The sequence below is a fragment of the Mirounga angustirostris genome, unplaced genomic scaffold (assembly GCF_029215605.1).
Source record: "Mirounga angustirostris isolate CCGP_5_RB_7025 unplaced genomic scaffold, mMirAng1.0.hap1 SCAF_5, whole genome shotgun sequence".
NCBI classification, from domain to species: domain Eukaryota; kingdom Metazoa; phylum Chordata; class Mammalia; order Carnivora; family Phocidae; genus Mirounga; species Mirounga angustirostris.
In genome coordinates this window covers 176,279,283-176,291,246 of record NW_026991713.1, presented here as the reverse complement: position 1 = coordinate 176,291,246, position 11,964 = coordinate 176,279,283, and the positions used below count along the sequence as shown (strand labels likewise).

At 57.4% G+C, this 11,964-nt stretch overlaps 1 long non-coding RNA gene across 1 annotated transcript; it reads left to right on the top strand.

Annotated features, from left to right (window-relative positions):
- Positions 1 to 7,735: 7,735 nt before the first annotated feature.
- LOC123844896 (uncharacterized) lies at positions 7,736 to 11,742 on the top strand. The gene is made up of 3 exons (XR_006790861.3): positions 7,736 to 8,646; positions 9,028 to 9,302; positions 10,354 to 11,742. It is a non-coding gene; the product is annotated as an uncharacterized LOC123844896 (long non-coding RNA).
- The last annotated feature ends 222 nt before the right edge of the window (positions 11,743 to 11,964 follow it).

The following is an 11,964-nucleotide window of genomic DNA, read 5'->3' as shown; positions in this document are numbered from 1 at the left end:
AGGCCCCACAGAATAGTCAGCTCAGTACAGTGTCTTTTGGGGACCCCAGTCTTTCCTTCTTCGAACCACACTGAGGTCCGTGCTAAGATTCTGTCACTCACCCATTGGATGTCCTTGGAAGGTGACTCAGCATCTCTGAGTCCGCTGGGGTCTGTAAGACCATGTATGGATGGCACTGTCTGGGTGGGCCTTTCAGCAGCTTGTCGCAGACCCCCTCAAAGCTGGCCACCACCCACCTCCTTAACAAAAGGGAAACCAAGGCCCAGAGATGGGCAAAGACTTGCCCAGAGTCACACAGCCTGTGTGGCAAGCCAGAGCCCAGGCCTGGAAGGCTGGAGGTTTGCACTTTGTGTGCCACTGGGAGGGCCAAGTGGGTCTGTCTGAAAGGATGCAGGACTCTGCTCCCCGCGGCCAAAGGGATGACACCTCTATGGTGACCTGAGCAGTCCCTAGCTGCGTGGACAGCTCCCGAGGCCAGGTGGGGCCTGTCCCCCCACCCCCGGGATGGAGGCTGCATGCTCTGGCCTGGCCCTCCCCACCTGGCCAAACCCAGTCCTGCCCACAGCCTCATTCCTCGTCCCTCTCAGATCACATGGACTTCAGGTCCCTCAAAGGGTCCGGCTCAGGAGGGAGTGGGGCCCTCCCCTGGCAGCCCCCTACTTGCCCTGAGGCCCCCCTCTCTGCAGGCTAGGGCATCATGGTGCGCAGCACCCAGCGGGCAGCCAGACTGCAGAAGCAGATGGAAAGTTCTAAGTGTCCATCTCCGTCGTCTCCCCCGTTGGGGACACGGCTAAGCCCATTGTGTGTCAGTGGCCTTGGATGAGTTGCTCACCTACAGAGTTGCAGAGTCGTAGGGAGAGAACAGGAGAATGAACTGGAACGCTGGGCCTCCCCAGAGCAAGTACAGGGTGGCCACGTGCTGGTGACCTTGGGCCAGGCACACTGTGTCCCTGCAGCAGGAAGGCTACAACACCTCTTCTTCATTCCAGGCTTGCAGGGGCCAGGAGGGGAGGGGCTCACCAGCCTCGCAGGCAGCTCTGGGTTGGTTCCCCGCTGGGCCAGCTCCAGGAGGCAGAGGAGGGGAGTGCTGGGAAAAGCCCCTTCTGCCTGCCACCCCCTCCCCAGCGTGTGTGTAATGGGTGTGAGCTCACAAGACAAATCAATGCCTCTCACTGGTCCCCATGCTTGTCACACACAGAACAGGGCCCTTCAGGGGTGGGTGGTGGGAAGGAGAGAGCCAGTGATGTCTGCCTTCTCCCTCAGGTCTTTCTGGATTGTTTTTCCACCAGAGAATACTGGAATGAAATTTGGGCAAGGAGGGGTAAGGGAAAGGGGAGGGGGGTGAGCAAAAGACTTGAAACAAGAGGCTACCCAAATCTCCAAATCACCGATAAAGATAAAAAAGATGCTCAGGGCGCCTGAGTGGGTGGCTCAGTCGGTTAAGCATCCAACTCTTGGTTTCGGCTCAGGTCATGATCTCGGGGCCGTGAGTTCGAGCCCCACGTTGGGCTCCACACTGGGCTTAAAAAAAAAAAAAAGATGCTCAACATCATGGGTCAATGGGAAATGCAAATTAAAACCTCTCTGATCACAGCCTCAGCCCCCCCGTGGCATACCAGGTGTTGCTGGGGACGAGCGGCTGCTTGAAGCTTGCAGCTCACGGGGCTAGCATGTCCACAACCACCTTGGAAATTGTTCATAATGCCCTGAAAATATGACCCAGCCATTCCCCTCCTAGGTATTTATCCAAGAAAAATGAGTCCACGTGTCCACCAGAAAACATGAGCAGAAATGTTCGTGCATATTCACATATAATATACAGTCACGTAATGTATATTTATTAACACCCCGAATGCACAGGAGCAATAGAACAGATAAACAAGGTGTGGCGCATTCGTGCGCGGGGATAAACTACCCCGGCGTGCTCCGCAACGGGAGTCTCAAGAACACCGTGTCGGATGCAAGAAGCCAGACACAGGAGTAGATGCCGTGTGATTCAGCGTTCACGGAGCTTACGAACAAGGGCGGGAGTCTGTGCTGGAGTCAGGATGGTGGCTGCCCTGTGGGGAGTAGTGACTGAAAAGGGCATGAAGAGCCTCTGGGAGTTGAAAATGTCTCTTGGTCTGGGTGCTAGGCGTAAGTATTCGGTCTGGGGCAATTCATGCAGCACACTAAGGATGTGTGCACTTTCCCAAGAGTGTAGCTAGTTTGGGAATGTGGCCCACCTCCGCCGGCCTCATCTCACACGCCAGACAAGCTGGCCTCTTGTCCTCAGAGCACCAAACTCCTGCCTGCCTCAGGGCCTTTGAACAGGCCATTCTGGCTGTCTATAATGGACCCTGCTCCCCAGGCACATCCTTTACATTCTGCTTATCCTTTAAGGCTCAGTATAAATGTCATCTCTTCCAGGAAGTCCTCCCTGATCCATAGGCAAGGGCAGGGCTCTTACACCTCCTGTGTTTCTTTGTCATGCTCATCATAGCTGATAATTAAGTGTATCTGGGTGATTACAGGTTTGCTTTTTCCCCCATGCTCCCTCCATAGGCAGGGACCGTATCTGTTTCGGTCACTGCAAGATCCCCAGCTCATGTGTATGGTTAGTGAAGTTTTCAGCTTCCATCTGCAGATGGAAGGAAGGAAGGAAGGAAGGATAGATCAAACCAGTTCTCTACAGAAGGGACAGAGGTGGCAAGAATGGATGTGTTGTCTCTTGAGGGTGTGAGCATCTTGTTCCAGGAGGGTGTGGTGTCCCCCGGACTGCCAAAGCTGATGAGGAATAGGCCTAGGGAGGAAGGGGCTGGCCACCCGAGGGCTCACACCTTCCAGAGGATGTTGGCAGGAGGGGAGTAGGGGTGTCACCGGAAGTCCTCAGGTCTCTGGGCTGTAGCTGACTCACCCAGCCTCTGATAACACTCATAGGTCAGACTCCAGCCTTGTGCTCCAGAGGTCCCCAGGGGAGACACCTGATATCCTGACTCTATGAGAGGCTGACCAGGAGGACGGGCAATCCAAGCTGAAGGTCTGGCAAGGCTTTCCAGTGGAGGGGTCTTTTTTGGCTGGGCTTTGAAGTTTGAATAGGAGACAAGTTAGGGAGGTCTTTTTTTTTTTTTTTTTAAGATTTTATTTATTTATTCATGAGATAGAGAGAGAGAGAGGCAGAGGCAGAGGGAGAAGCAGGCTCCCCGCGGAGCAGGGAGCCCGATGCGGGACTCGATCCCAAGACCCTGGGATCATGACCTGAGCCGAAGGCAGACGCTTAACCGACTGAGCCACCCAGGCGTCCCCGAGGTCGTGATAGAAGGGTACGTTGGGAGAGCTGAAGACATCTGATGTGGCCTGGGAGCTTTGGAAAATGAGTCCATAGAAGCCTCAGTGGGGAGACTTGGGCTCAACACCGTTTCCATTCTAGACAACACCCAGTCGAGTACCAGGAGGCCCCCAGCTGAAAAAGAGCCCAACTGAGTGGATGGGGTTGGGGGAGCCCACATGGCACTGCCTGCCTCTCTATGCCCTGTTCCTCCCCCTCTAGCCGGTCAGAGGTCCCTTCCTCACCTCACCAGCCTCAGCCCTGGCCCAGAGAAGGTCAGCCTGCTGCAGAACCACACAGCAAAGTGCAGCGTTGGAACTCCGCTGACGCCCAGAAGGCCCAGGGCAGGCATCTTCACAGAGAAGTAGCCTAAACTCGGGAGCCGGGACTTTGTCCTGCAAGGGTGATGGGGGCTATAGAGGGTGTAGGAGCAGGAGAGGGGCAGGGCCAAGTGTGATGCTTCAGCAGAAAGTTCCACATAAAGAAAGGGCCCAGGAGGACTCCAACACAAACTCTGTAGCCTCAGATGCCAGATTTCTCTCTGCGCCCGGCTGAGTAGACACTGGGACTAGAAATACTAGGGTTATAAGAACAATTACAATAATAGCAATGACAGGGGCGCCTGGGTGGCTCAGATGGTTAAGCATCTGCCTTCAGCTCAGGTCATGATCCCAGGGTCCTGGGATCGAGCCCCACATAGGGCTCCTGGCTCAGCGAGGAGCCTGCTTCTTCCTCTCCCTCTGCCTCTCTCCCTGCTCATGCTTTCTCTCTCTCTCTCTCTCTCTCTCTCTCTCTATCTCTGTGTCTCGAATAAATTAAAAAAAAATTAAAAAAAAAATAATGGCAATGACAATGATAACCTGTTTGTTCACTTTTCTGATGCCCTACATTTTGCTTTTGTCCCCGTGGCAACCCCAAGAGGTGGGCAGGCCAGCTTTCATTATAGTGTTATTGTTGTTGTTTTAAAGATTTATTTATTTGAGTGGGAGAGGGGCAGAGGAAGAGAGAGAATCTCAAGCAGACCCTGTGCTCGATCTTATGACCCTGAGATTACTACCTGAGCCCAAACCAAGAGTCGGACGCCACCCAGGCACCCCTCCTTACAGCTGTTGGCATCAAAACCCACAGTCGAGGTTGGGGACCTGCCCGCCGTAGGCACAGCCCCCTCCCTTTGGCACAGGGCCTTGCTCACCTGGATGAGGTGATCACCTGGGTTAGGTGAGGTGGTGAGCCCCTAGCTGCGGCTGACTGTTCCTTCCCATCCAGATGCTTTTCACCAGCCCCCAGGAGCCAGGCCCTGTCCTGCTCACTCCTGTCCACTGCTTCAGGAGGAAGGGGCCTTGGTGGTCGCCTAAATCCAGGTGAGACCCAGAGCAGTGAGTGCCCAAGGTCACACCCAGGAGGGAAGGATGGTGAGCTGGGTCATGGCTGCCTTCTCCATGATCCTGGGCAAGTCACTTTACCTGGAAGGACCTTGATCTCACTTTTTTTTTTTTTTTTTAAGATTTTATTTATTTAGGGCGCCTGGGTGGCTCAGTTGGTTAAGCGACTGCCTTCGGCTCAGGTCATGATCCTGGAGTCCCTGGATCGAGTCCCGCATCGGGCTCCCTGCTCGGCAGGGAGTCTGCTTCTCCCTCTGACCCTCCCCTCTCTCATGTGCTCTCTCTCAAATAAATAAATAAATCTTAAAAAAAAAAGATTTTATTTATTTATTTGACAGAGAGAGACACAGCGAGAGAGGGAACACAAGCAGGGGGAGTGAGAGAGGTAGAAGCAGGCTTCCCCGCAGAGCAGAGAGCCTGATGTGGGGCTCAATCCCAGGACGCCGGGATCACAACCCGAGTCGAAGGCAGACGCCCAACGACTGAGCCACCCAGGCGCCCCGATCTCACTTTTAAAATAGGGGTGAGGGGCGCCTGGATAGCTCAGTCATTAAGCGTCTGCCTTCGGCTCAGGTCATGATCTCAGGGTCCTGGGATTGAGCCCCTCTGCTTCTCCCTCTCCCTTTACCCCTCTCCCCTATCATGCACACTCGTGCTCTCTCTGTCTCTCAAATAGATGAATAAAATCTTTAAAATAAAATACAATTGACCTATTCTAAAAAATAAAATAAAATAAAATAAAATAAAATAGGGGTGAAAATTTCATGGGGCTTCCAAAGAATGGAGCCAGAGTGTGTGTTGAGGGGTCAGAAAAGTGCCACGTGGGGCCTGGCTGGCTCAGTTGGTAGAGAATGGGACTCTTGATCTCAGAGTTGTGAGTTCAAGCCCCACATTGGGTGCAGAGATTACAAAAATTAAAAAAAAAAAAAAAAACCTTTAAAAGAAAAGTGCTCCATGGAGGTGCCAGGCTGGAAAACGTTCATTTATGTTCCCAGGGAAGAACTTGGGGCCAGTGGCCTCTCTAGGGCACCTGCCCACGGTCTGCTCTGGGGAAGGAGCAGGAGGCTGTAGGGAGGAGGAGAAGGGTGTCCACCGATCAGCTGATGGATTGAGCTTCCTGGCCTTGCCTCTTGCCTACTCCCAGGGGCCGCCTGAGCAAAGGGCGGAGGGCAAAGGGCAAAGGCTTGTGCCTGGCCTCTCCCTGGCCTCCTGGGGCCACTTAGAGACGTTATCTAGGCTCAATCCTGACAGCTGCCTTTCCCAGAGGGCGTGCTGGGTGTGGCATGGGTCTTCCAGGTCAGCATCTGTAAGCAGCCCCCTCACCTGCCGGAACCATCACCCTAGGCCTGGGGGCCAGGGGCAGGTACCTGTTCTAGAGGAAACTCAGGCCTAGGGATCTTTAGCAGCACCCACACTTGGGAAGGGCTGAGCCAGGACTCATGGCCAGGTCTGGCAGGCCCCCAGAGGCGGGAGTGACCGTGCAGGGGTCTGAGCCTTGCAGAGAAGCTGGACCAGAGTCCTCAGGCCCCAGAGCTGCCCTGCCATCTGACACTCAGCTCCTTAGGCCTTGGCAACTCTCTTCGAGGCCTGGGAATTTCTGGGGGCCTCAGGAGAATCACAGTCTGTCACAGGCCACTCGTGGGGACCCCTTTGGGTATACCTGGGCCGGTGTTCCCAGTGTCCAGGGTCCTATGGTGGGGGTTCACGTGGCCCAGGGCTGAAAAGCAGAACCTTTGCAGCACCCTGGGCCATGCCCTGCCCTCTCTGGGCCTCAGTGTGCTCATCCCCATTATGGAGCCCAGTGGCCTCAGACAGGCGTTCCAGGGCCCCAGGGGGACTCGGGACCACCGGATGAGGTGGAATGCTGAGTTCTCAGAATCCCAGGGCGCATCAACGCTGTCCTGCCAAGTGGCCAGGGCTGGAGGAGGTGACCGCTGAGGGTAGAGGAGGATTTTCTCTGCTCAGAATCTGGGTCCAGACAGTGGACTGCAAGACAGAGGCCCAGACACTCCCAGGTTGGGGGAGGGAGCCGGGAAGGGTCTAGATCTAAGCACATCAGAGGGTGGAGGGCCCATCTGGACACCCCATGTAGGTAACTGCCTGCCCCCCCTTCCCCCGCCCCCAGGTGAGCGTGGTCTGACCCCATGCCCCAGACAAGCCTTCCAGCCTGGGGCGGTAGAGCCCAAGGCCGGCGGCCCAGCCTCGGGGGTCCGGGCGCCGCCTCTGCCCAGGGCTCGGGGCGCTGAGCGGTGGGGTGGGGTGGGGTGCTATTATCTGGCGCTACCAGGCCCGCGCGGCTCAGGCTCACGTGGCCGCGGCTCTGCGCCTCCCCAGCCCCAGGACCGAGTCTCGGCCGGCAGATAAGCCCGGCGCTCCCAGAGCGCGTCCAGCACCGGCCGGGCCGGGCCGGAGCTCCCCGCGGGGCCCCCTCCCCGCCTCCCCCCTCCCCGGCCGGCCCGGCCCACTTGGCCCAACTTCCTCTCCATAAAAGGCGAGGTTTGGGAGCGCCCGGGGAGGGGGCGTTGGGCTCACACGCCCGGCCGCGGAGCTATGCCTGGGCCGCCCCCCCAAGTCCTCCTGCCCCCAGGGAGCCGTCGGCGGCCGGGGCGGGTGGGGGTGGGGGTCCCGGATCGGGGAGGTTCTATAAATGCCCGCTCCCCTGCCCCGGGCGTCCCCCAGACCACCATCCCGACCGCGCTGCCCTCCTCCGGACCCGTCCGAGGCCGTGCACTTTGTCCCCACTCTGTGTTTGAACAGTCTGAGGCCCACAGCCAAGCGGGTCCGGGGAGCGCGGGGCTGGGCATCTGGGAACATCAGGAACCACCAGCGTGTCCGAGGGTCACACCTTAACTCAGCTCCGCGAGTATGCTTACGAATCATACTTCGTGGGGACTGTGGAGTGCATTTTAATACCTGTAGAGATTGGGCACTCCCTCCCAGGCATACTTGTCACTTGGCTAGTGTGTGACTTTGGGGCGCCCTGCCTCAGTTTCCCCATCTGCTTTCCCTCTCCGGAGTTTGTGCAAATGTCAAGTACAGCACCCAGCCGGCCCGGCGCGGGGTTAGAGCCGGAACCCGCTGAGGGCTGGGGGCGCGGGTGCTTCCCGCCCGCACCGCCCTGGCCCCTCCGCGGGGAGCCCACAGGGCTGCGTTGAGGCTGAGAGGCAGTGGATGCCGAGACAAACAGTGGGTGCTCAATAAATGCAGCGCAGCCCCCCCCCCCAAGGGTGAGTCATCCCCGTCCTGGCCCTGGGCCGGGGAGCAGGGCCCTCGGGTGTCATCTGGCTCCACCCGCCGTGCGATGTGACCTGGGCAGGGCTCCGCCCCTCTCCCGGCCTCAGTTTCCCGCCGCCTAAGTTCGGGGGAGGGCTGGGCCAGGCCAGCTGCGGGGCGCGGGCGGCCCCCGCGCGGCTCCCCCCCCAGGCGCTGCCCGCGGTCTCCGCCGGGCCCGGCCACGTCCGCTGCCCACGGGGCCGCCATAAAAGGCAAGCGGCCGCAGGTCGCGCAGCCAAACTTAGTCATCCGGCCCGCGGGCCGCCGGGCTGCGCGCGGCAGCTTCCTCCCCGAACTTCCCGTTTTCCGAGGGGCCCGGGGAGGGGGCCCGAGGTGCGGCCTGGGCCTTTCGAAACGCTTCGGCTCAGCGGCTGGGGGCTTGGCCAGGGGGCGTCCCCGGCTGGCGCTTTCATCCCGGAGCTGCGGGTCGGCGCCAGCGAGGGCGGCCCGGGCTGCCGCCCAGATAAATCTCAGCCAGGGGCCATCTGTGCAGTGTGAGAGCCTCCGGGCGAAACCACCCTGCCGGCGTCCCTGGAGCAGGGATCGGTCACGGGTATGGGACGGAATGCAGTGCAAAGGAAGGACCAGCTCGCCCGCGCTACAGTGGCTGGCGGTGCATGAACCCCAGGGGCACCCCTCGAGCTGTCTGCTTCCGGCTCCATGTACAGGCAAAGCTAACTCGAGGTGAGGGCAGTCAGGATGGTGGCTGTCCAAAGGTGGGGGCAGGTCCCGAGTGGCTGGGAGGCAGGGACAGAAGCCTTCCTGGAATGGACGTGCTCCCTGAGCCATCCAGGGTGGTGGCCCTTTGGCTGCACAGTCAAGTTGGTGACCTCGACTATAGGGAAATTATACCCCAATCCAGAATTGTTAAAAAAAAAAAAAAAAAGGAATGCACACACAGGACACTCCCATACATTGTTTAGGATTGTCCACAAAGGTACACAGGCCATAGGAACATGGGAGGGAGTCATTGTTACAGCTTCAGTTGTAGAGGTGGGAGGGGGCGCAGGGAGACCCATGGAAAGGTGAGTGTCCACTGATTCTGATCTCCTATATTTCTTTCAGAAAACAAAGCTGAAGGAAACACGGAAAGATGATGACCAGGTCTGGGAGTACGTTGTTGTCCTCTCTGTCCTTTTCCGTGTATTTGAAATACTGCACAAACTTTTCACAATGAAAGGGGGAAAAAAGCACAATGGCGTGGAATCGGACATCGTGGTCAGCCTCTCTGACCCTCAGTTACTTCTTCGGTACAATGGGGCAATCAATAATCCCTTTGGGGAAAGTTTATTGAGAATTATATGCAGTGATGTATGCAAAGTGCTGAGTATGAGCCCGAGGTATGTTGTAGGTGCTCGACAAAGGGGTCTGTATGGGGCTTCCCCTTTTCCTCAGCGCCCCCTGGGAGAAGGGAGGACTTGCTAGGGTGGGGGGCCAGGGTGGGAAGGTCTTTAGCCCACAGCTCCATTAGGCCAATGGCCTAGGCTGGCCTGGCTGGGAAGGCTTGTGTTTCTGACAAATGGGGCCAGCCAGCCCCATGCCCTGCCTGTCCCGTCCTGTCCTGACTGTCCTGTCCCCAAGGCCAGGGTCACTCTAGGTGAGGCTCAGGGCCAGCGTCCCAGCAGGACACACGCCGGCAGGTCATCTGGCCTTGGATTCCAGGTGGCTGGATCTTTAGGAAGCCTCTGTGGGTGGCAAGGACACACAGGGATGGTGGGTGCCAGCCAGTTGGTCAGCCGTGTTGGGGACACAGAGCCCAGAGAGCCTCAGAGGGCTGTGGGCAACCCAGGTCAGCAGGAAGGAAGGGAGGAGGGTGTAGGGAGGAAGGGAGGAGGGGTTAAGAAAGGGCATCCGGGAAGGGAGAGGGAAGAGAAAAGAGAAAGCAAAAGGACTGTAGCCTGCTTTTCCTCCCACTACATTTGAACTCCCATACGTGGGCACTGCATCTGGGCTCTCTGGTGAAAGCCTCCCATGACCCTCCTGGGGGATGGAGATCCCCAAAGGCAGCAAGTTTACATGACTAGGCCAAGGTGACCCTGCTGAGAAGGGCAGGGTCTGACGGGAGTGTGAGCAAGAGAGCCTGACAGAGAGAGAGATTGTGTGGCCAGGGGACAACAGAGCCCTTGGTAGAGGGTTTGAAGCTCAAGTGAAGGGGAGGCCTAGGAGTGAGGAAGGCGGGGGCGCTGACAGGGCCTTGGGGCAGGACTGAGGCAGGACTGGCTGGAAGACACACCTCTCGGGTGCCCTCTAGCGGGGACATTCTCCTCCCGGGCTAGGTGGCTCTGTGTGTCCAAGCGTCAGGGAGTGACGGGATTCTCCCCATGCGACCCAGCCCACCATAGGTATCCCCCCCCATAGCACCTCATTTTCAACCCTCCCTCACCTCCTCAGGCTCTGCCTCACCCCAGGCCTTGCTGGACAAGAGGAGGCCGTGGGAAAGCATCAAGCAAGAGGAGCGTCCTTAGCAGCCCCAGGACCCAGCCATCACCCACCCACCAAGAGGTCTGGCTGCAGTCTCCCAGAGACCCTACTGGGGGAGACATTTCTCTCCTCCTTTTTTAGAGGAGACATCTGAGGCCTAGAGGGCACACAGGCACCCCCTCTCTCATGCACACGATTGCACTGAGGGGCTGGGCACTCTGAGTCTGAACATCTGGGTGAATGCACTTGGAGCTCAGAGTCCGGGCGCTACAGCTTCTGGGGCTGGTTGAAGAATCTAACCTTCCCTGCTGAAGACCCCGTAACCCCCTCGTCTCTTGCAGACTCCCCCACCACCACCTTGGAATGAAGATCAGATTTTAGCCTGCCCCAGGCGCTCTGAAGTCAAGGTTGACCCTGGAGAAAATAGCTTATACTCCAAATGAAAGACAAATGTTGCTAATTTCCTTTTTTTTTTTTTTTTTTAAGATTTTATTTATTTGTCAGAGAGAGAGAGAACAAGCAGGGGGAGCAGCAGAGGGAGAAGCAGGCTCCCCGCTGAGCAAGGAGCGGGACGTGAGGCTTGATCCCAGCACCCTGGGATCATGACCTGAGCCTGAGGCGGATCTTAACCGACTGAGGGGCCCAGCAGGTGTCCCCAGATGTTGCTAATTTCCATCAATAGGAAGGTAGGGGCTCTGGGTGGAGAAGGGCTCTGGGGTGTGAGGCCCAACAGGGTGGACTACGACACAGCATGGGGTGGGGCTGGGTTTATGGGTATGAACGGTGGCCAGAGAGTCAGAGTGTAAGGGGTCAGCTGGTGCGGCTGGAAGGGCCTCCAACAGTTTGCCAGGCTTGTAGACTGAAGTTTCAACCAACCCATCCGTGGCCTATACTCAGTGAGGCAGATAGGCCAGAACTTTCCCGGGATAAGTGGTAGGAAGAGGCCCACGGGAGTGACTTATAGGTAACCTGCACACCTTTGGAGGGGCAGTGTCCTCATCCCTGTGCAGGTAACCCCTGTGGGCGGGCAGCAGGGGGTGGTATTCCACTGGCATGGCCTCCTGATCTCAGGGGGCTGATGGAACCCCGAATGGCAGAGGCTGAGTGGAGACTCTTAAGCATCAGAGGCCAGGTGGGACACAGAGATGACACAGAGATGGAGCTATTCCTGCAAAGTACCAACCTGCAGGAGTTTTTGATGGAGCCTGATCACGGTGTTCTTAGGACTGAAGTAGCTGGGCTCCCCTACAGCATCGCTTGGACGATATAATGGGAAAACGCAAGATCTGGTGGATAGAGACCCGACCGGAGCCCCCACAGTTTAGAATTTCTAGGCTTGGGAGATGTTATTTAGTGCATGAATAAAGAAACGCATGTATCGGTTACCGGGCCACACATTTGTACTTTCAACTTGCTGACAGCTGTAATCACAAAGTTTCCTTTGTAATTCTATGCATTTTATTTTATGAATTTAAAAGCATCACTCCGGGGGCGCCTGGGGGGCGGGGCACAGTCGGTTAAGCCTCTGACTCTTGGTTTTGGCTCAGGTCGTGATCTCAGGGTCCTGGAGTGGAGTCGGGC